At 42.7% G+C, this 25,703-nt stretch overlaps 1 protein-coding gene across 2 annotated transcripts in view; it reads right to left on the bottom strand.

The window, feature by feature from the left end:
* The window catches only part of zfyve27 (zinc finger, FYVE domain containing 27), a 208,579-nt gene that overhangs the window by 64,938 nt on the left and 117,938 nt on the right, over positions 1 to 25,703 (bottom strand). The gene's annotated exons all lie outside the window — the stretch shown is intronic.

Here is a 25,703-nt window from a genome sequence, read left to right as displayed (position 1 = left end):
TGCCTTCTCCCTGTATCCTTTGACCCCCCCCTTACTAATCAAGAACCAATCAACCTCCACTTTAAATATACCCAATGACTTCATCTCCACAACCATCTGTGACAATGAATTCTGCAGACTCACCACCCTCTTGCTAAAGAAATTCCTCATCTCTCTTCTAAAGGGACATCCTTCTGTTCTGAGGCTGTGCCCTCTGGTCCTAAACTCCCCTACTATAGGAAACATCCTCTCCACACCCACTCAGTCCAGGTCTTTCAATATTCGAAAGGCTTCAATAAGATCCTGCCTCATTCTTCTAAACTCTAACATGTACAGGGCCAGAGCCATCAAATGCTCCTCTTATGTTAACCCTTTCATTCCCAGAACCTCCTCTGGAACCTTTCTGCTATGTACATCCTTTGTAAAAATACCTAAATTGATCACCCAAGGTCCAGGGAGAGGGGCAATTTGCCCCTTTCAGGTGTCAGCGGTGGGATGCTTATCATGGATTATAACTCAGCTATTCCTTGTCAGTAACAGAAACATCAACTCAGGGTGGCAGAGTACTGTGGGGGGGGGGGGGGTTACACAATAGTGTAATGGTTAACATAATGCTTTACAAGGCCAGTAATTGGGGTTAAATTCCCGCCACTGTTGGTAAGGAGTTTGTACATTCCCACTGTGTTTCACATGGGTCCAGTTTCCTCCCACATTCCAAAGACGTATATGTTCGGGTTAGTAAATTATGAGCAAGTTGTGCACAAGAAGCATAGGAACACTTGCAGGCATCTCCCAGCATGTCTTCAGATTGTGCTGGTTGTTGAAGCAAACAATGCATTTCACTGCATATTTTGATGAACAAGTGACAAATAGAGCCAATCTCTTTTTTAAACTCTCACCAGAAATTAAAACACAAGAGATTCTGTAGATGCTAGAAATGCTGAACAACACACACAAAATGCTTAAGAAATTCAGTAGGTCAGGCATTATCTGTGGAGGGGAATACACAGTAGACCTTTCAAACTGAGGCTCTTCATCAGGAATGGAAAAGCTCCCTCTGGTTCTCTTCCACTTTCCTATTCTTCCATGGTCCGCTGTCCTCTCCTATCCAGTTCCTTCTTCTTCGTCCTTTTACCTTTCCCACCTATCCCCTCTAAGCTTCTCATATCATCCACTCTCTCCCACCCACTCCTTCTCCCTCACCTGTTATCACCTATCACCTCCAACTTGTACTCCTTCCCCTTCCACCACCTCCTCATTCTGGCTTCAGCCCCCTTCCTTTCCAGTCCTGCTGAAAGGTCTCGGCTCGAAACTTCATCTGTTTATTCCTCTCCGTAGATGCTGCCTGACTTTCTGAATTCCTCTAACATTTTGAGTGTGCTTAAATGACTGGCTGTGTTTTTAACCAAAAGATGCAAAGGGCCAAAGATGGGACAGCTGTAGAAAGTATCCAAAGGAGTTTCTAGAATTATGAAGTTTTATAGCATTGACTTGGAGATCTTCCACTTGTGCTAAGAACACACTAAAGCCCAATGCTGGAAAAGAAGCATACTTTCCAGAAAACTTTAACCAGAGTCTTTGAAAAGTGAATAAACATACCAACTGATGCATCAAATTCCTTACTTCCACTGACTATGAACAATCTATTGCATTATGTTACCTCCTCTTCCAGTAAATCTCTCAAGCAAGACACTGTGTTAATTGGGCACTATTTACTATTGCTTCACTTTTTAGAATTGGGGCAGGTATTCTTACGGTTCACTCCTACTGAGCACATACACTTCAACTTCCACTGAAGCTGATCCTGCTGACGTACTTGGCTCGGGAGTGCTCAGATCAAACAAAGCAATTTGGATTTACTTGACATTATTAGCGTGGTTAAAAAGACCCACCATGATTCAGACGCATATTAGCAATCAACATTTGTAAGAGAATATTATCACTATATCAATATAAATCACCATCAGAAGATGCCTAGAAAAAGTGCATAGAAGACTTAAGTAACACACACAAAATGTGAAGGAACTCAACAAATCAGGCAGCATCTATTGAGACCCTCCACATGAGGCGACACTTCACTTATGAGTCTGCTGGGGTCACCTACTGTCTACATCAGTGCAACCCGATACAGATTGGGAGTTTGGAGGGACCACTTTATCGTAAACCATTGCTCTGACGGCCATAAAAGGCAAGATCTCTCAGTGGCGACCCTTTTCAAATTGAATTCCCATTCAAAATTTGATGTCTGTCCAGGCCTACTCTACTACCACAATGAGGCTGAACTCAAATAGAACTAGCAAAACCTGGTACCTTCCAATCTGATGGTATTAACATTGATTTCTCTAACTTCCATCCCATTCTTGTCTCTTTGTCAATTCCCCATTCTGGTTCCACTCTCATCCCTTCTCTTCTCTTCTCTTCACCTACTCATCATCCCTCCTCTGCTTCATCTCCTCCTTCCCTTTCTTCCATGGTCCACAGTCCTCGCCTATTAGATTCCTTCTTCTTCAGCCATTTACCTTTTCCACCTATCCCCTTCCAGCTTCTTACTTGAGAGGTTGGGCAGTCTAGGACTTGATTCATTGGAGTATAGGAGATTAAGTAGTGAGCTTAACTTAGTGTATAAAACATGAGGAGCATTGATCGGACTCTTACCAAGGGAAAGGGTGAGAGGTGAGAGATTTAAAAGGGACCCAAGGGGCAACTCCTTCACACAAATAGTGGTGGGTATATGGAATGAGCTGCCAGAGGAAATGGTTGACAACTCTCAAAGTACATCGGGATAATAGGAGTTTAGAGGGATATAGGGCAAATGGCGCTAGCTTGGTGGGCACCATAGTTAGTATGGAGTAGTTGGGCGGAAGAGGCTTTTTCTGTGCTCTGTTAGCTCTGAGAATGCTTTTAGTGGTGGAGTAAGGGAGGAGGTTGTAAAGATGGAATTTCAGTGTTCAGGTCTTTCAAGCTTAACATTACAGGAGACTGCATGCAAGTTGATGAAAGCGTAGTTACCCATTGTATCAGCAATACTGAGTGAGCTGATTTCTCAAATGATGAATAGCTCTTCTCTTTACATTGCAAAGGAGTAACTTCCCAATACAAGAGTAGCTCATACAGATCTCTGAACTGTGGAAGTGGAGTTCAATCCAGAAAAGTGTGAAGTGTAACACTTTGGTAGATTGAATTTGAAGACAAGAGTACAGGGTTAATCCAGAATTCTTAGCAGTGTGGAGGAACAGAGGGATCGTGGGGGATCCATGCCCAAAGATCTCCCAAAATTGCCGCGCAAGCTGATAGGGTGGTTAGAAGATCAATAGCCTTCATTAATCAGGAGATCGAGTTCGAGAGCTGCGAGGTAATGCTACAGCTCTATAAAACCCTGGTGAGACCCCACTGGCAAGATTGTGCTCAAATCTGGTGGCCCCATTTTAGGAAGGATATGGAAGCTTTAGAAAGGATGCAGAGGCAATTTACCATGATCCGCCTGGATTAGAGAGCATGTCTTATGACATTAGGTTGAGCGACCTAGATCTTTTCTCTTTGGAGCGAAGAAGGATTAGAGGTGACTTAGTAAAGGTGGTTAAGATGATAACAGACATAGATTGAATGGAAAGCTAGAAACTTTTATTCTAGGGTGGAAATGGCTAATAAGAGGGGGCATAATTTTAAGTTGACTGGAGGGAAGTATGGGAGGGGGGGGATGTCAGAGGTAAGGGTTATTTTTTTTTAAAAACATAGAGAATGATAAGTACATGAAATACTTGTCCGGGGTGGTGGTTCAGACAGATATATTAGTGGCATTTAACAACCTTTCAGATAGATATATGGATGAATGAAATATGGAGGTCTATGTGGGAAGGAAGTATTAGATTGCTCTGAGAGTAGATTAAAAGCTTGGCACAATATCATGGGCCTGTACTGCGCTATGTTCTGTGACTTAACTGAGTTTACAGCATATGTGGAAAAGTGGGCTTCTGTGAAAAAGTTTAGCTCAGATTAAATGTGGAACATTTTATCAATTTCCTTAAAGGCTAAAAGATCTGTTTTTATTTCTGATTTGCAATGTAATCAGTTTAGATAAGATTGGTATTAAAACAGTTTAGAGCACAGAACAGTAGAACATAGGGAACGGTCCTTTGACCCACCACGTCTACCAAACACAATGCTGAATTAAACTAAATCCTTTCTGTCTGTACTGGATCCATTTGTTTCTGTTTTCTCTATCTAGCAGCCTCTTCAGCATTACTATTGTATCTGCTTCCACCAGCATTCCTAACAGCCTGTTTCATGTGTGTGTGTGTGTGTGTGTGTGTGTGTGTGTGTGTGTGTGTGTGTGTGTGTGAGAGAGAGAGAGCTTAAATCACCCCCCCCCCCACCTTAAATGCACAATCTTCAAAATAAATGTATAACACCTACCCAACAGGCTGGTATATGTCTAGGGGAAAAGGAGATCCAGCCACTCACCAACCCCACTTCCCGTACACGTAGGTGCTGTGGGAATCAAGTTTATGCCGCGCACACACACACCATATCAAACTCACACCAGATACCGTTATGGAATACACTTCAAAGATTTTACTAAAACTAAAAGAGTACTATGCAATACAATATATATGAAGGAAAAGAAAATAAAGTAAAAGGCGCCAACTTATCAAAGTTCAGTCAGTTTAGTACACATCATTGGAGCTCAACCATCGAACCATTCGACCCCTCATCATTTTCCTCCGACCTCCACGTCCTCGCACCTGGGACCACCCGGGTGGTCGACCGAGCAGTGCAGCGCACGTCCACCTTCCTCGGCATCTCCTTCCCGCCTCCCCTGAAAAGACCGCAAAACCCCCGCTCCCAGACCCACAAGACAAAATAACATTCCCCGTTGGTCAACAAATGAATGCAATCCCGATATCAGCAAGTCTAAAGCTAAACGCAGTTGAGAGAAAGCATTCATCATACAAAGAAGCATTCCTACTCTTAACAAAACAAAGAAGCCATCTTGATTAACATACACAGTCCATTGTACAAATGTATTATCAAAGTACATATATGTCGCCATATACAACCCTGGGATTCACTCTCTTGAGGGCACACTCAATAAATCCATAGAATAATAACCACAACAGAATCAATGAAAGACCACACCAAGTATTCTAAAAGACAATGAACAGTGCAAATACAAAAATAAATAAATAATAATAAATACCCAATAGATGTTAAAAACATGAGATAAAGAGCCCTTGAAAGTGTGTTCATTGGTTGTAAGAACATTTCAATGATGGGGCAAGTGAAGTTGAGTGAAGTTATCCCCTTTGGTTCAACAGCCTGATGGTTGGGGGGTAATAATTGTTCCTGAACCTGGTGGTGTGAGTACTGAGGCTCTCGTACCTTCTTCCTGACGGCAGCTGTGAGAACAAAGCAAGATCTAGGTGGTGGAGGTTCCTGATGAAGCATGCAGCTTTCCCACGACAGCGTTTCATGTAGACATGCTCAAAGGTGGGGAGGTCTTTTCTCATGATGGACAGCCATATCCATGACCTTTTATAGGATTTTCTATTCAAAGGCTTTGGTATTTCCATATCAGACTGTGATACAGCCAGTCAATATACTCTCCACTACACATCTACAGAAGTTTGTCAAAGTTTTAGATGTCATGCCAAATCTTCACAAACATGTTCTGTAATACTTGATATTTCTCCCCGGGGGAAAAAAGATTCAGACCGTTTATTTTGGTAGTGGAGCAGCTAATATAATGCTTTAAGTGCCAGCTATAAGATCGGTGATCAATTCCACGGGCTGCCGGTAAGGAGTTAGTACATTCTTCTTATGACCACGTGGTTTCTTCCAGGTTTCCTCCCACATTCCAAAGATGTATGAGTTAGAGTTAGAAAGTTGTGGACATGCTATGTTGACACCGGAAACGTGGTGACGTTTGTGGGCTGACTCCAGCACATCCTCAGAATGTGTGGGTCATTGGGGTGAAAACACCACATTCCACTGCACGTTTTGATGCACATGTGACAAATAAAGCTAAGCCTTTATGCAATCGTATCTATGCCTCTTACTGCTTTATAATTTACTATCAGGTCTCCCCTCAGCCCCTATCACTCCTGAGAAAAGAACTCGTCCGACCAACCTCTCCTTATAGCTCACGCTAATTCAGCCTGTATCCTGGTGAACTACTTCTGCACCATTCCAAAGTCTCCACAACCTTCCTGTAATGGGGCACCATTAATTTAGCATTTTCCGAAAAAAACAAAGCAGACTTCTCATCGATTCTTTTAATAGGTACTCTGGAGCATCCACAGGCTGATAACTAACAGAGGAAGAAATGCACTCCACAGAACTTCACATTTCATCTGGAGTGTGGCTTCCAGCAGCAACATGGGAGAAGGATGGTCACCAGATTACACAAGGCAAGAGCTTACTAACAAGAGAAAACTGCTAATTTAATTGGTCCTGGAGATATCAGTTGAAGACCAGGAGGTCTTTCAAGCATCTTTCACATCGATCTGAGATGGATGGGTTCTTGATTGGTAGGGGTGAGTGAGTTAAGGGAGAAGACAGGCCAACAGGGTTGGAAAAAAAAACATTTGAGATTGAATGGCGAAACAGACCCAAATTACCTAATTCTGTTCCTAGATCTTGAAAGGTAAAATTTCTACCCAGTGTTTCTGAGAGGCAGAGTATACTGAATGAGAGAACGGTGAAGGCAGATATCTTCACAACAATTATGAGCACTTGAATCAGCAAAGCACAGAAGGTTATGGAACAAGTGCTGACAATAAGGATTGGTATACATGGTTACTTAGTGGTGTGGATGGACATGGTGGGCCAGTTGCCTGTGCCTGTACTGTATGACTCTGATTTAATGCTTTCACTGGACAGTAGAGTTTCCTTTGCCCTTACCTACCACCCCACGAGCCTCCATATCCAGTACATCATTCTCTGCAACTTCTGCCATCTTCAATGGGATCCTACCACTAAATGCATCTTTCCTTCCACACCCCTCTCCTCACTCTCTACTTTACACAGGAATTGCTCTCTTCATGATCCCCTTGTTCATTTGTCTCTCCCTGCTGAATGCCCCTCCCCCAGCACTTTTCCCTGCAAATAGAACAAGTGCTTCACCCATGCCTTTACCTTCTCCCTCACTTCCAGTCAGGGCCACAAGAAGTCCTTCCAGGTGAGGCAACACTTCACTTACAAGTCTGTCAGAGTCATCTATACTTAGTTCTCAGTACAGCCTTCTCTGCATCGGTAAGACCAAATGTAGATTGCAGCACCTTCACTAAGTCAGTCACAATACGTGGGATTTCCTGGTGGCCACTCATTTTAAGTCCCATTCCCATTTTGGCATGTTGGTCTATTACCTCTACTGCAACAGTGAAGCAGCAACACCACATATTCTGTCTGGGTAGCATCCAGCCTAATAGTATGAACAACGATTTCTCTAGCATCTGGTAATATCACCCCTCTTTCCCTTCTATTTTTCATTTCCCCATTCTGGCTCCTTTCGTATCCCTTTGTTTCTCCTCACTTTTCTCCCATGGTCCAGCCTCCTCTCTGATCCAATTCCTTCTTTTTCAGCCCTTTACCTTTTCCACTTATCACCTCCCAGCTTCTCACTTCATTTCCCCCTCCCCTAGTCACACCTATCACCTGCCAGCTTGTACTCCCTTTCCCCACCTTCTTATTCTGGCTTCTGCTTCCTTCCTTTCCAGTCCTGATGAAGGGACTTGGCCTAAAACTATTCCTCTCCGTTGATGCTGCCTGACCTGCTGAGTTCCTCCAGCATTTTACTTTTTGTTGCTCTGGATTTCTGGCATCTGCAGAATCTCTTGTGTTCAAGAGACAGATTATAGTAATTATAGAGTTGTTCCATGAGGAGAGGTTAACTGGGCCCATCTCCTTGGGAGTTTAGAAGAATAAGAAATGAAACTCAATTTCAAGATTCAGAAGGTATTTCAAGGAGAAAATATTTCTTCCTGTGGCATAGTTACATGCTGAGGGATTCTCCATTTTGGATGGAGATGGTCTATCACCAACACAAACAAATCTGCAGATGCTGGAGATCCAAAGCAACACACACTAAATGCTGGAAGAACTCAGCAAACCAGGGAGCATCTATGGAAATAAATAAACAGGACAACATTTCAAGCCAGCACCAAGATGGGTCTTGACCCGAAATGGTGATGCTAGAAGCATGGCGACACTTGTAAACTGCCCCCAGCACATCCTTAGTCTGTGTTGGTTGCTGATGCCATCAACATATTTCACTGTATGTTCCAATGTTCCGATGTACAAGTGACACATAAAGTTCATCTGTAATCGTTACGTTGTGACAATATACAATAAACAGCAATCTGCATATTTCCTTTTCTGAAATAAATTTTTCAGAAATATCCATTTAAAATGATCTTTTCTGTCAACCTGCCCAAAATGCCTGCCTATCGTCATCAGGTGCAGTAATCCTCCCAAAACCCACAGAGAAACAGCACACCTTGATATGACCTTCAGTACCAAGACAAAAGGGTCTTGAGCTGAAGTGTTGGCTCTCCATTTCCTTCCACAGATTCTGCCTGACCAAAGAGTTCCTCTAGCAGCTAGGTTTTTGCTCAAGGATCTTACAATGTGTTATTTTGGGGCTCCTGAAATTCTACAACTCTTTAGTCAACCAGAAGCCTTCTTTAATTTGAGACAGCACGGTAGCATAGTGGTTAGCACAACACTTTACAGTACCAGCAATCCAGTTTCAATTCCGGCCGCTGCCTGTAAGGAATTTGTATGTTTTCCCATGGCTGTGTGAGTTTCCTCTGGGTGCTCTGGTTTCCTCCCGCAGTTCAAAGACATACTGGTCGGTAGGCCAATTGTTCATTGTAAATTGTCTGATGATTAGGCTAGGATTAAATCGGGGGATTGCTGGGTGACACAATTAGAGGGGCCTATTCTCTGCTGCACATTAATAAATAAATAAGTTTACTTGTTTCTTTGTCTTAAGGTATTCTATTAATTCAGACTCAAGTCAGTAATGATGCAGCCCCTCAAAGTCAGTAATTTTCTTGGTGTCCTTATAGAAAATTTCTAAACTTCCACATCAGCCTCTGAAAACTCAAAGGGGTGAATGGCCTAATTCTGCTCCCATGTCTTATGAAGTTACCACACACGTTATAGACTGCTCAGGCCAGCTGCTTGCTGAGTGAAAATTATATTGCGTAAAATGTAGACAAAAGGTTAGAATCATGACTATCATCGGCTGAAACCTGGTTTGATAAGGAATGCCTGGCAGAAACCCCAGGCCTATCTGCTGGGCAATAAGCCCAGAGAGAGACAGGTGTGAGATAGTCCATTGCCCTATCATGGTCCCCACACACATACACAGAGAATCTGGATTAACGTTCAAAGCAAAATAAGAAACAAACATTTATTCAAAGGAACACAGATAACAGGCTACCATGGCCTTTATCCTTAATCAGGAGCAGAAAGTACTGGGTTTTTGAAAGGAAAAAGATGATGAAAGTATTTCTGGGTAAATCAGTACATGCAGTATTCTGTAATTCCTCGCTACACACTCAAATTGTTCAAGATAAATTGATGAATGCCTCAGCAAGAATGCAAGAGAGGCGTTTGAGAAGAAGAATAACTGGTCCTGTGTTAACATCTGTGACATAAGTCAAACAGCAGAGATTGTTAAATGGAAGATTTCCCTATTTATTTCCACATTTAATATATTGTAATCTATTATTTCTTTGCATTTGGTTTGGTTTATTATTATCACATGTACAGAGATAAAGCGAAAAACTTGTATACATTTCAAACAGATCAATTCATACTTTCGAGAACATCTGAGATGCCCTCTGTCAAAAAATGGCATTTCCCTTTCACCACTGATACTGCCCTCATCAGCATCCCCTCTATTTCCCACACATCTGTCCTCACCCCATCTTCCTGCCATCAGAGTTACTGTCATCCAATTACTGCCACCATCTTCAAGACAAACTGCTTTAACCCCTAACCCTAATGCACGAAGCTTGTCATCCACCCTTCCGACAGAAACAATCCAGGAGATGCAATGACCTGAGAATGTTTTCTGACAAGCCTGGAGCTTCCAGGGAAGAGAAAGTAGGAACAAGCCAGGGAGAGGGGGATCAATGTTATTGCAAATGGAATCAAACGGGTCTGGATGGCAAGGCTGCTCATTTGAAGGGGATTCTTAGTGCTGCTAAACTATAGGTGCTTGCAAACCATGCCTTTTAAATGGAGGGCTACGTAAGAGGTAAGGGTTAGATTGATCTTAAGAGTAGGTTAAATGGTTGGCACAACATCATGGACCTAGGGGCATGAACTGTGCTATAATATTCTATGTTCTAAGATCTACATTCAAACGAGACATCTTCATATCAGTGATGTAAAAGACCACTGAGTTGTTCCCTTGTGCAATAAGATGGACTGTTGACCTCACAATCTACTGCATTGTGATCTTGCACCTTATTGTTTACCTGCAATGCACTTTTGTGGGGTGGTAGGTAAGGGCAAAGGGAAACATACCCCTCTCATGATAGGAGGAGGATGGGGTGAGGACAGATGTTTGGGAAATGGAGGAGACACTGGTGAGGGCAGTGTCATTGATGATGGAAGGGAAACCTCGTTCTTTGATAAAGAGGACATCTCAGATGTTCTAGAATGGAAATTATCTGTTTGAAGTGTGTGCAAGAGAAGGTTTTCACTTTATCTCATATATGCGACAATAACAAGAAACCAAAACCAAGGAAACACAAAGACACAGTGGATTAAAATGCATTAAATGTGGACGTTGCAAGCAGTTGCAGATTTGTAGCGTCAAGGTTTTTGAATTGAACAGTATCTATAAGCAATAACATAGTCTCCGAGCAACAAAAGCATCCATTAGACAGCTAAAGGCCCGGGAAAGTGCCTTATAACTAGACACAGTCACATCGCTCCAGTCTCCTGACTGAGGCCACAAATTTAACTCTCAGCCAGTCATGGAACTGGTCACATCGAACACTACAGCATAGTTCAGACCCCTCGTCCCATGATGTTGTGCTGATCTCCCCTATACTTTCCTCTATTCACCTCAAAATTATGCCCCCTTGTATTATCCATTTCTTCCCTGGAGAAAAAGTTTCTGGCTATATCTCTTATAATCCTGTACATCTCTCATCCTCATTTACTCAAGAGAAAATATTATTTATATTTACTTATTAATATATAGCCTCATTTATTTTTGAACAGATGCACCATTGAAGGCATCCTATCTAGGTGCATCAGAGCTTGGCAAGGCAACCACCCTGCTCAAGACCATCGGGAACTGCAGAGAGATATCAACACTGGCAGTCCATCATGAAAACCAGCCTCTCCTCCACGAGCTCCATCTATGCTTCCTGCTGACTCAGGAAATCAGCCAACATAATGAAGGATCTCTCCCACTCTGGTCATTCTCTCTTCTACCCCCTCCCATCAGGCAGGTGACAGTAAAGCTTGAGAACATGTACCACCAGGTTCAAGGACTACTTCTGTCTTGCTGTTATGAGAAACCTGAAGACCTCTTGTACACTACAGGATGAATTCTTAATTTCCCAATCGATCTCGTTGTGGCCTTTGCACCTTATTGTTTACCTGCATTGCACCATATTCTGCATTTGCTTTTCCCTTTTCAATATCTGAACGCAGTTCTGTGTGGAATTATCTGTCTCGATGATATGCAAACAAAAGCCTTTCTCACCATGTCAGTTCATTCAATATCAGATTTACTTAGCATTTGTACATACAAGCATACAGTTTGCATAAACAACCGATACAACCTAGAGAGGTGCTGTGGGAATGTCCTAAGTGTCGGCACTCACTCTGGCGATGCAGTATGCCCACAATGGTCGGCAGAACAACACACAAGAGGCAACAAAATAAAAACTACAGAACAAGTCTCTTTCATCCCTCACACACACAAACACTTCTCCAACTCCAGGACAGGTCTCCAGCCTTCAGTCTCAAGGCTTCGGACATTGGGCTTCAAGTTCCAGACTACCGATCAACTTCTGGGCTCTGATCTTTGATATCAACGCCTGATCTAGCCGATGACAGACCCGGACCTCCAGGCTCAAGCTCTAGGCCGTTGACTGCCTGGATCTCGTGCCTCTCGCTCACACAGACTCCTAGTCATTGGCCTTTGAGCACAGAGTGGAGGCTCGTACTGTGGTGGGCCTTCATCTCCCATCCACGTTAGTGTCAATAACAAACCAATGATCAATTCATCTCCTGCTACCCCTGAGCTAAGGAGACTGATAAACATATCAGTGAGTCTAGAACAGGGGTTCCCAAACTTTTTTATGCCATGAACCACTATCATTCAGTAAGGGATCCCATGCACCCCAGGTTGGGAACCCCTGGTCTGAAATCACATACACACTAAACTAAGCAAGAATTGACAACTGTTTCTCTGAAGGACATCCATGAACCAGATGTGTTTTTACAACAAGCTTGGCAGTAACAGCCCAGTAAGTATTTTTACAGAAACTTTTTGGTTCATTCCAGATTTATTAGATTACTTAAAAATTTAAATTCTCTGTTGCTGTGGTGAGATTCAAACTGATGTCTATGAATTAGTGGTCTATTGAGTCCTTTGTCATCTTTCCCTCGGGTTAGCACTCACTGCACAGGGTAGGGCCACAGCTTGTAATACTACGATCAGTAAGGGGAACCCTGCTGTTCAATTACTGCAGCTCTTATCAGCTACGCATGGTTAACAACAGAGTACAATCTCCTAACCGCATGGGTTTCCTCCAGGTGCTCTTGTTTCCTCTGGCTGGCAAGTTAATTGCTCATGTAAATTGTCCCATGATTAGGCTAGGGGTAAATCAGCTTGAAGGGCCGGAAGAGGCTATTCCATGTTATATCTCAATAAATAAACATCACAGACAGCAATGTCTAGCATGCAATGCATTTAATGCAACAGAAACAATATCATTTTCCAAAGACGTTCAGCAACACTAGTAACCTGTGATATACTATTGAAACTACTGTAAAAACATGAAACATCACACCCAGAGCATGCCCTCTTCTCACTACTACCATCAGGGAAGTAGCGGAGCCTGAAGACCCACAGTCAATGTTTCAGAAAGGCCACGCATACAGAAAGGTGCCAGAAAAAGGCTGGCAACATGAAGGATCCCACCCACGCTGTTCAATGGTTCCATTTAATTTCAGAAAATTTATACAATTTACAACCCAAAATTCTTACCCTTCAGAGATCTATGAAACAAGAAATCCCCTTAAAGAATGAATGAGAGAAAATGTTAGAACCCCAAAGCCTTATGGACTGCTCGTCTTACTCCCATCTCAGGAAAGAGGCTATGTAGCATCTACATCAGGACCACCAGACTCAAAAAAAAACTACTTTCTCCTAACAGTACAGCTGATCAGCACCTCCACCCAGCAACTCACCCCTTCACAACCCCACCACCACTACTTTATTATTTCTTGTCAGAGTCACTTTATGTACAGACAACACAAACGAAATGCTGGAGGAACTCAGAAGGCTAGACAGCATCTATGGAAAAAGTAAACAAGTCGACGTTTCGAGCCTAGACCCTTTATCAGCACAGACACTTTTGTATCTACCATCAGGTTACGAACATATAAATAATGTACATAAGTATTTATATTTATTATGTTTTTTGTATTATTGTGTTCTTTAGCTTAGTAATTTTTTGTGCTGCATCAAACCCAGTGTAACAATTATTGCATTCTCCTTTCCATTTGTGTACTGAAAATAACATTAAACAATCTTAACCTTTACAAATAGCTCCACCCTCACTGCCATTAGATTTCAGAAAGGTCCATGAACAATACTTTGTTATTCCTTCTTTTTTGCACTATTTATTTATTGAACCACAAGACGTATGAGCAGAATTAGGCCATTTGGCCCATCGAGTCTGCTCCACCATTCAATCAGGGCTGATTTATTATCCCTCTCAACTTATTCCCCTGCCTTAGCCCTGTAAACTTTGATGCTCTGATTAATCAAGAACTTACCAACCACTGCCTTAAATATACCCAATGACTTGGCCTGCACAGACGTCTGTGGTTATGAATTCCACAGATTCACCACCCTCTGGCTAAAAAATTTTTTCCACATCTATATTCCAAAGTCTGAGGCTGTACCCTCTGGTCCTAGACTCCCCAACTGTAGGTATCATCCCCTCCACATCCACTCTATCCAGACCTTTCAATATTTGATAGGTTTCAATGAGATCCCTCATTCTTCTAAACTCCAGTGAGTACAGGCCCAGATCTATCAAATGCTCCTCATATGTTAACCCTTTCATTCCTGGGATCATTCTCATGAACATCCTCTCGACTCTCTTCAACGCCAACATATCCTTTCTTAGATGAGGGGCCCAAAACTGCTCACAATACTCCAAGTCCAATCTGATCAATGCACTATAAAGCCTCACAATTACACCTTTGCTTTTGTATTCTAGTCCTCTTGAAATGAATGTTAGCATTGCATTTGCCTTCCTACAATTAACTCAACCTGCAAGTTAACCTTCAGGGAATCATGTGCAAGGACTCCCAAGTTCCTCTAAAACTCATTTTTTGATTTTTTTTGTGCAATATACAAAATATCCATGCCCTTATTGCTTCCACCAAAGTGCATGAACATTGCATTCCATCTGCCTCTTTCCCCAATCTGTCCAAGTCCTTCCGCAGACACCATGCTTCCTCAACTCTACCTGCCCTTCACCTATCTTCCTATCATCTGCAAACTTGGCCATAAGCCATGTAAATCATTGACATACAATATAGAAGTTCAAAGTAAAATTTATTATCAGAGTAGATAATTGGCACCACATACAACCCCGAGATTGTTTTTCCTGTGGGCATACTTAACAAATCTAAAGAACAATAACTGCAAACAGGATCAATGAACAAAAAAAAATGCAAATAAGTAGCAATAAATAATGAGTATGAAATAACAAGATAAAGAGCCCTTAAAGTGAAACCATTGGTTGTGGGAACATTAGAAATAAAATAAGTGTAGTAATCCGTAATCCCCTTTTGTTCATGGGCCCTCTTTTATCCCCTTTGGGTTGAGAGGTAGTAACTGTTCTTGAACTTGGTAGTCTAAGTCCTGGGCTTTGATGACGAATATTGCTTTTCTATGGCAACGTTTCATATAGATGTGCTCAATTATTGGGAGGGCTTTACCCGTGATGTACTGGGCTGAATCCACTAACTTTTGTAGGATTTTCCACTCAGAGGCATTGGTGTTCCCATACAAGGCCAAAACGTAGCCAGTCTGCACACTTTCCACCACACATCTATATAAGTTTGCCAAGGTTTTTGATGACATGTTGAGTCTCCACAGACTCCTGAGGAAATCATGCTGTCTTTGCAATTACATTTACATGATGGGTCCAGGACAGGTCTTCTGAGAGACTGACACCCAGGATTTTAAAGTTACTCACCCTCTTCACCTCTGATTTTCCAATGATTACTGGCTCACGGACCTCTGGTTTCCCTCTCCTGAAGTCTACAATGAGATCCTTGGTCTTGACAAGTAATCCCAAAAGCAATCCTGCGGCACACTATTCACTGGCAGCCAATCAGAGAAGGCCCCCTTAATTCCCACTCTTCACCTGCTTCTGTCCATTCAACGGCCTTCTGAAAATCCATATAAACAACATCTACTCATTTTTCTTTGTCAATCCTCCCTGTTGTCTACTCAAAGAATTCAAACAAGTTTGTTAAGCAAGATTTCCCCTTTAGAAAACCATACTGACTTTGGCCTATTATCATGTGCTTTCAAGTACCCTGGCACCTCATCCTTAATTAACCTCACCATCTATCCAACCGCTAAAATCAGGCTAACTGACCTGTAATTTCCTTTCTTCTACCTCCCTCACTTCTTAAAGAGTGAAGTGACATGTGCAATTTTCCAGTCCTCCAGAATCATTCCAGTATCCAGTGATTTTTGGAAGATCATTACTAATGCTTTCAATTTCTTCAGCTACCTCTTTCAGGACCCTGGTGTGCAGTCTACCTGGTTCAGGTGACTTATCTACATTCAGACTTCTCAGCTTCCTAAGCACCTCCTTAGTAATAGCAATGACACTCACTTCTGCCCAGTGACCCTCTCACATTTCTGGCATTCTGCTAGTGTCTTCCACAGTGAAGACTGATGCAAATAATTATTCAGTTCATCCACCATTTTTTTTGTCTCCCATTACTACCTCCCCAGTGTCATTTTTCAGCTGTCTGACATCCACTCTCATCTCTTTTTAACTTCAGGAATATATGAAAAAATATTTTGTATCCTCTTTTATATTATTAGCTAGCTTACCTTCATATTTCATGTTTTCTCTCTTTATACCTTCTGCTGGATTTTCAAAGCTTCCCAATTCTCTACCTTTCCACTAATTTTTGCTATATTATATGCCTCTCTTTTGCTTTTATGCTGGTTTTGACTCCCTTGTCAGCCACAGTTGCCTCATCCTCCCTTTAGAATACCTATTCATCTTTAGGATGCATCTTTCTTGCACCATTCAAATTTCCCCCGCAAACATCAACCTTCACTGTTCTGTCATCATCCCTGCTAGTGTCCCCTTCCAATCATCTTTGGCTAGCTCCTTTCTCATGCCTCTAATTCCCTTTTCTCCACTGATACATCCGATTTTAGCTTCTCTTTGTCAAACTGCAGGGTGAATTATATAATACTATGAACACTGTCTCTTAAGGGTTCCTTTACCTTCAGCTTCCTATTTGATATGTAATCAAATCTGTGTCATTACATAACACCTATTCCAGAACTGTTGTTCCTCTAGTAAGCTCAACTACAAGCTACAAGTTTAAACCTTTTCCAACAGCTGTCACAAATCTGCCCACAAGGATATTGGTTCTCCTCGGGTTCAGGTGTAACACATCTGTTTTGTACAGGTTGTAATTTCCCCTAAAGAGATCCCAATGATCCAGAAATCGGAACCCCTGCCCCCTGCACTAATTCCTCAGTCTCACTTTCATCTTCCAATTCAGGTGATTCAGACTCTCCAAGATGCGTAGCACAGGCAGAGATGATTATCCTGGAGATCCTGCTTTTCAGCTTACTGCCTAACTCCCTAAATTCTCTCTTCAGGATCTCCTCCTTTTTCCTGCCTATGTCATTGGTACCAACATGTACCATGACTTCCGGCTGTTCAACCCCCTTTAGAATACCATGGACCCGATCAGACACACCCCTGACCCTGCCACCTGGGAGGCAATATACCATCTGAGTGTCTCTTTCAGGTCCACAAAATGTACTTTCTGCTCCTCCAGTTATGGAATCCCCTATCACTACTGCACTCCTACTCACCCACTTCCCTTCTGAGCCACAGAGCCAGAGACCTGGTCACTGCCACTTACCCCGGTAGGTTGTCTCTGTCAACATTATACTTCATATTGAGGGAAATGGCCACAGGACTATTCTGCACTGCAACCTATTCCATTTCCCTCTCCTGACAGTCACCCAGGGACCTGCCTCCTAAAATTTCAGGGTCACTACCTCCCCTCCCTGTAGCTCCTATCTGTCACCTCATTTTACCACATGAGCTGAAGGACACTAAGCTGCAGCTCCAGTTCCTTAACACGGTCTCTAGGGAGCTGCAGTCCAATGCACTTTGCGCAGGTATAGTTACCAGGGAGACTGGAGGTTTCTCAGAATTCACACATCTCTCACAAAGGACATACCACTACCTTCGGATTTATTCTCAGCACACTAGCTATGTACTAACAGAAAAAAAAACTAACTAGAAACTTACTTGCTCACTAAAATACTCTATCTTCGCTTGCCCAAGCCTGTTGAGCCAAAGCCAGACCAATCTAACAATGCCTCACTCCAACAATGGCCGCTCTGCTTACACCTCTTTTTCTTTCATTGGCCCTGTGCGGATTACTGCCACTGAGTAAAAATCCCAAACCCAACGACCTCTCTCACTAATCGCTGCCCACCGAGAAACAAAATTGTAATTTATGTAGTTTTGTGTCGTCCCACTATATTTCTGCTGCAAGACAACAAATTTCACACCGTACAAGACAGTGATAACAGAACTGAGTCTGAGGTTAGTGCACACAGGGATGATGAGTGCATGAATTAGGATTTGTGCAGATAATAAATGGATAGGTTTTGGTACAAGACAGGAGGCTAAGAGAACTGCAGTGGAAGGGTCCACTCAGAAAGTGGAGTGAACCACTCTGAAGAAAACTATTAGAATTACATTTTTAAAAAGTAAAAGCAATGCTTTGTGTGACCTTGGAGGTGGTAATTGTGGTGATTATCAGTTTAACCACAGTCAGCACAGATTTCCAAGGGTGCTTACAAGTCTGATAAGGAACTATTATACAGCAGCACAGCAATTGTTTCACATGCTGCTAGTTCATTCATCACCCTCCTCTGGTGCTGTCAGAGAATAACTGGTACTGACTAAAAGCTGCACATACCTGTCAGGTGTTATCACAGAAGCCGCAGTAGGAAGCAACAAGAGGCCACACTGCACAGTTATACAACATCTGTGCCGCCATCAGTCAAGCCCACTGGCCACTTCAGAATGATTACAGATGATAAAGATTTAACTTTATTTCTCACATAAGCATTGAAATATGTTGTGAAATTTGTTGTTTGCAACAGTCTGAGGATGCGCTTTAAGAATCGCCGTGCTTTCAGTGCCAACAGCTTACTGCCGTATGTCTTTGGAATGTGGGAGGAAATCAGAGCACTCGGAGGAAACCCCAGCAGTCATGAGGAGAATGTAGAAACCCATTACAGACAGCGGCGGCATCTGGTGTTGTAATGCATTATGCTAACTGCTACACTACTGGGCACCCTACCTCGACGTTCATCTCTGTTGAAATTACCTCGTTATGAAAGGTGCCAGCAAGCTGCCAGGTTAATTGTTGCACCGAGGGGTTAGGACTTCATTCACTGCCCAGGACAGGTCAACATTCTGTTTTCACATCAGTTCAGCAGGGCGAGCCCAGTACAACCCAGGTTACTTCCTGTGACATCCTGAACAGAGCACAAATTCCCTGCATTCACAGCGAAACACTGAAGCGTTGACTATTGGACGTGACATAGTTTCGGAGAATGAGAGGTGGCTTGACAGATATATAAGAGACATACATCAAGTGGACAACCATCACCTTTTTCCCAGGGCAGCAATGGTTAATACGAGGGGTATAATTTTAAAGAGATAAGTGGGCATGTCAGAGGTAGTTTATATTTTTGTTTACTTTTTAATTTTCTTTTCCCACACACAGAGAGTGGTGGATGCATGGAATATGTTGCCAAGAGTGGTGGCAGAGGCAGACACAATATAGACATTTAAGAGACTCTTAGATAAGCACATGGATAACGGAAAACATGGAGGGCTACGTGGAAGGTAAGAAATTGATTTTGGAGTCGGTTAAATGGTCGGCACAACATTATGGGCTGAGGGGCATTTTACTATCCTGTACTGCTCAAACCAAAGGTACTGTACATACCAAAGGTCTGTCATTCCACTCAGGTGATTCCAATGGGCTCCATTTAAGCTAATCCCATTTGCCTGTAACCCTCCAAAACTTTTCTATCCATCTGCGACCTTATGCTGCTGTTACATTAATGATTACAACTGCTCAACTTCCAGCTTTGTGGCACTAAACCCAAACTGTCGGACAGCAATTGAATTCATAGAATAACACAGCATGGGAACAGGCCCTTCAGCCCTCTGTGTCTGTGCTGATTGTGATGCTAATTTAAACTGTACATCTGCCTGTACCCCTCCATTCCCTACTTGTTCATGTGACTGTCTAACATTGCTGTTGTATCTGCTTCTACACCTCTCCTGGCTCTGTGATCCAGGTACCTACCATTCACTGTGTGAAAAAGCTTACCATGCAAATCTTACACCTCACCACCTTAAAGCTACACCCTCTAGTATCTGACAACTCACATTCCCAGCCTTTTTGACAAAGGCCCCATTAAAATGCCACTGTGGCAGCTTGTTCCATACACAGAATGAGCCTGATTTTCTAGATACAATAAATTGCTAGTAGAAAGGAAACTGCATTCTGATTTGAACCGTGCTATACCTCGGGGATACCCAACACGTGATCCTGAGGCCAGATGCAGCCTGCGGGCTCCTGTTCCTTTGTAAACTGCAGAAGGGTTGCTTCCAATTTGCAAGCTTGTAGCATAAATTACCCCTGCTGCCTTCAGCTTTCTTGGATCAGGTGGGCTGGGAAAGAGAGCGATCCTTCTCGGTTTGATTGAGACCAACAGAAGCTGTCATCAAAATAGTTTGTTGACATTTTTCTCCTCTGCCAAAACGATTGCTGGAAAAGAATTTATTTTTAACGCCGGGCTTTTAAAAGGCAATGCATTGGCTTGCATATCTTCAGTGAAAGGCTGTCAGATGAAGTATGGTTATGCTAATGTCTAACCCTCGAGCAAACCATCAGCATAACATCAGAAACACCTTGTGCACATTACAAGGTACATTAACTCTAAAAGCAAAGAACATTGCAAACACACTGCATGTCAGGCAGCATCTGCGGAAAGTGAAACACAGTTAATGTTTCAGAACCTGAGCAAAGGGACTTCAACTTGAAATGTTAACATCTGCAGTCTCTTTCAACTTACTAGGTTCAAGAGAATGTAACCTTGCACCATAACTTCTAAAAGAATAATGAATTAAAACCAAGATCCCGTGAGTGCTGGATTAGCAGAGTTCTACTAAGTAGTAAGTAATTAAACAGAATTGATTCACCATCCTCCAATGATACTCAAGCCACTCTTTCTCACCGACAATCAACACTGGCACGCTTCAAACATGTGTGTTTAGTCTACTGCTCTACTCTCTCGACACTCGTGACTGTGTGACTAGCCACAGCTATAAATACACCTCTGACACCACTGTGATTGACAGAAGCTCAGATGGTTATGAGGAGGCGAAGAGGAGTGAGATACATCGGCTGGTTGGCTGGTGTCACAACAACAACCTTGTACTCAACGTCAGTAAGACCAAAAGATTTAATGAGGACTCAGTCTTCATTGAGGGATCAGTAGTTGAAAGGGGAAGCAGCTTCAAGTTCCTGGGTGTTGACATCTCAGAAGATCTACCCTGGGCCCAACATATTTGTGTTGAACGAGCTTCCAGTAGAAGTGGTAGAGGCAGGTTTGATTTTTAAAAAAATTGGATAGGTATATGGACAGGATAGGAATGGAGGATTATGGGCTGAGTGCAGGTCAGTGGGACTAGGTGAGAGTAAGCGTTCGGCACGGACTAGAAGGGCCGAGATGACCTGTTTCTGTGCTGTAATTGTTATATGGTTATATTTATGAAATCACAAAGAAGGCACACCAGAGACCATATTTCATTAGGAGTTGAGGAGATTTGATATGTCACCAAAAACACTCACGAATTTCTACAGATGTACCATGGAGAGGATTGTGACTGGTTGCATTACCATCTTGGTGAGGAGGTTGCAGAAGGTTGTAAACTCAGCCAGCTCCATCATGGGCAATAGCCTCCCACCACTGGGAACATCTTCAAAACAGCTCATGAAGGTGGCATTCATCATCACGGATCCTTATTATCCAGGTCATGCCCTCTCTTCAGGACCCTGAAGATGCACACTCACTGTTTTAGGATCAGCTTCTTCCCTCAGGTTTCCGAACGGTCCATGAACCCATTCACACTACTTTGTTATTTCTGTTTATTTAGTTTTGTGACTTTTAAGTTTTATGTCTTTACACTGTACTGCTGCCACAAAGTCATATTTCTTGACAAATGTTGGTGATAAGGAACCTGAATGTGATTCAGGTTAAGGGAGGAAATCTAGCATCCTTACCTGGTGTGGCTTAAATACGGCTCTTAACTGTCCTAAAAAATAGCCCAGCAAGTCTATCGGTTTAGGGTCCAACAGGGGATGGGCAATGGGGAAGCAGCATATGCTATTTTTTTAATTTTTATACATTCTTTTTGCAACTTGTAGTAAATTTTTATGTTTTGCACTCTACTGCTTCTGCATAACAACAGATTTCAGTGATAATAATCCAGATTCTTATGAATATATTCAGCAATTTTAGAAACACAGAAAACCTAGAGCACAATACAGCCCTTCGGCCCACAAAGTTGTGCCAAACATTTCCCTACCTTAGAAATTACTAGGCTTACCCATAGCCCTCTATTTTTCTAAGCTCCATGTACCTATCCAAAAGTCTCTTAAAAGACCCTATCGTATCTGCCCCCACCATCGTTGCCGGCAGCCCATTCCACACACTCACCACTCTCTAAGTAAAAAACTTACCCCTGACATCTCCTCTGTACCTACTCCCCAGCACCTTAAACTTGTGTCCTCTTGTGGCAACCAGTTTAGCCCTGGGAAAAAGCCTCTGACTATCCACACGATCAATGCCTCTCATCATCTTGTACACCTCTATCAGGTCACCTCTCATACTCCGTCGCTCCAAGGAGAAAAGGCTGAGTTCACTCAATCTTTTCTCATAAGGCATGCTCCCTAATCCAGGCAACATCCTTGTAAATCTCCTCTGTACCCTTTCTATGGCTTCCACATCCTTCCTGTAGCGAGGTGACCAGAACTGAGCACAGTACTCCAAGTGGGGTCTGACCAGGGTTGTGCTGCAACATTACCTCTCGGCTCCTAAATTCAATTCCAAAAAGCTGGCTAGTGATCTCCTGGCCCACAGAAATCAAGCCTTGTGAGTGTGCTTTAATTGCCACTTTTTTTAAAAAAACATCATGTTATCCCTTGTCCCTTTGGTCCAGGGAAATCTCTCCTTACCCTCAAATCTCCTTAGTCTCCTCCTATACATTTCCTTCAATTTTGAAAATTACCTCTCTGTGGTGCCATTCCGACTCCTTAACGATATGCTGAGTAATTCTGTTTCCCATTGCTGGTAACCTCTATTAATACCTTAAATATTTGGAATTTTAATGTGTAATGGAATTAAATACAGTAAAAGTAATTCTGTAGTGGACCTCAGAGGAATGTACCTGCCCGTATCTCACTTTTACCACAGCGGATAATATTTCAACTAGACAGGACAGAACGGCAGGTATTAAAGCAAGCCATATGCTTCTAATAACCCCAGTGAAAATTGGATTTATATGGCGATAAAAACAGACTGCTTCCCAATATATTTCTGGATGCCCTTGTCTGATCCAGAGGCCTTAATGATAAAGAGAGTGTGCTTCTGTACATATAGAGTACTGTTGAGGGCAGGATCAACTTCACCAGCATCTCCACTTCTTCAGGAGAACAGAGAAACATTTGCCAAGACCCTCAACAATTTTTATCAATGTGCCATAGAAAGCATTCTATCTAGATACATCATGGCTTGGTATGATAAGTGTGCTACCTGAGATGACAGAGTTGTGGACACAGTTCAGCACATCAAGGAAACCAGCCTCCTCTCCATGGACTATGTCTACATTTCCTGCTGCCTCGAGAAGCAGCCAGAATAATCGAAGAGCCCACCCATTTTGGACATTCTCTCTCCCATCAGGCAGAAAACACACAGCACCAGGCTGAAGGACAACTTCTATCCCACTATCGAACAGTACTATTATTAAGATAGTCTTGATCTCACAATCAAGGCCTTACACCTTATTGTCTGCCTGCACCGCACTTCCTCTGTAACTTTATTCTGCATTCTGTTATTGTTTTCCCTTGTATCGCCCGCCTCAATAGACTGATGTGATCCAAATGATCTGTACGGAAGGCGTGCAGAACAGTTTTTCACTGTACCTCAATACATGACGATAATAATGAACCAATGTATCAAATTCACTCCAACAAACTGTTAGAAAGCATTTTCTCACATATTCATCTTCAAAGATGCTCTCACACACCTTGCATCAAGCGGCGCTTAGGTAGAACTAATATTCTGAAGAACGTACCAATTACAGAAGCATATGCAAGGAAGTAGAATACACAGAGCACACTAATTAATGTCGATAATGTGCTGTTGGGATGTGGGAATGAGAATCCATCCCATCACAGGCAAAATCAGGAATCACTGTGATTAGGAGATTTAAGTCCTTAAATCTTATATGGGTGACAGTCCAAGGCATGCAGCAAAGCAGCAGACACCTCAGAATGCTAGAACCAGCAGAAGGCATCTCTTCATGCCAGCTTGCATGGCACGCACCAAGTTGTATTGCTTGGAGTGGCACAATGGAGTAGCTGTTAGCTCCACCGATTTACAGTGCCAGCTGCATGTTCTTTGTTCTGACGTTATCAGGATGAGTGATCAACTTTATGAGGAGCAGTAGAGAGAATGGATTATACTGATAGTGCCTGCAATACTGAGCTGTACACTATTTCAGGTGGAGATCTGCATTCAATTGTTGAATGAAGATCTTCACTTTCTTATTTCGCTGAACATTAAATTTATCTGCAGATGTATAAAGAATAGGGGTGATTTAGATTGGAGTTCAACTCTTTAGAAGCTACTCTGTGGCCGAGTGTTACAACATAGAACATAGAATAGTACAGCACATTACAGGCCCTTCGGCCCACAATGTTGTGCCGACCCTCCAACCCTGCCTCCCATATAACCCCCCACCTTAAATTCCTCCATATACCTGTTGCAGCCGGTAGGTGCTGCTGCCTCAGAAAGCCAGCTGTCCGGGTTTGATCCAGACCTCGGATGCTGTCTGTGTGGAGTTTGCACAATTTCCCTGGGACTGATAGATAGATAGATAGATAGATAGATAGATACTTTATTCATCCCCATGGGGAAATTCAACTTTTTTTTCCAATGTCCCATACACTTGTTGTAGCAAAACTAATTACATACAATACTTAACTCAGTAAAAAATATGATATGCATCTAAATCACTATCTCAAAAAGCATTAATAATAGCTTTTAAAAAGTTCTTAAGTCCTGGCGGTTGAATTGTAAAGCCTAATGGCATTGGGGAGTATTGACCTCTTCATCCTGTCTGAGGAGCATTGCATCGATAGTAACCTGTCGCTGAAACTGCTTCTCTGTCTCTGGATGGTGCTATGTAGAGGATGTTTAGAGTTTTCCATAATTGACCGTAGCCTACTCAGCGCCCTTCGCTCAGCTACCGATGTTAAACTCTCCAGTACTTTGCCCACGACAGAGCCCGCCTTCCTTACCAGCTTATTAAGACGTGAGGCGTCCCTCTTCTTAATGCTTCCTCCCCAACACGCCACCACAAAGAAGAGGGCGCACTCCACAACTGACCTATAGAACATCTTCAGCATCTCACTACAGACATTGAATGACGCCAACCTTCTAAGGAAGTACAGTCGACTCTGTGCCTTCCTGCACAAGGCATCTGTGTTGGCAGTCCAGTCTAGCTTCTCGTCTAACTGTACTCCCAGATACTTGTAGGTCTTAACCTGCTCCACACATTCTCCATTAATGATCACTGGCTCCATATGAGGCCTAGATCTCCTAAAGTCCACCACCATCTCCTTGGTCTTGGTGATATTGAGACGCAGGTAGTTTGAGTCGCACCATATCACAAAGTCCTGTATCAGTTTCCTATACTCCTCCTCCTGTCCATTCCTGACACACCCCACTATGGCCGTGTCATCAGCGAACTTCTGCACATGGCAGGACTCCGAGTTATATTGGAAGTCTGATGTGTACAGGGTGAACAGGACCGGAGAGAGTACGGTTCCCTGCGGCGCTCCTGTGCTGC

The sequence above is a fragment of the Hemitrygon akajei genome, chromosome 23, assembly GCF_048418815.1.
Source record: "Hemitrygon akajei chromosome 23, sHemAka1.3, whole genome shotgun sequence".
NCBI classification, from domain to species: Eukaryota; Metazoa; Chordata; class Chondrichthyes; order Myliobatiformes; family Dasyatidae; genus Hemitrygon; species Hemitrygon akajei.
This window is presented reverse-complemented; position numbering and strand designations above follow the sequence as displayed.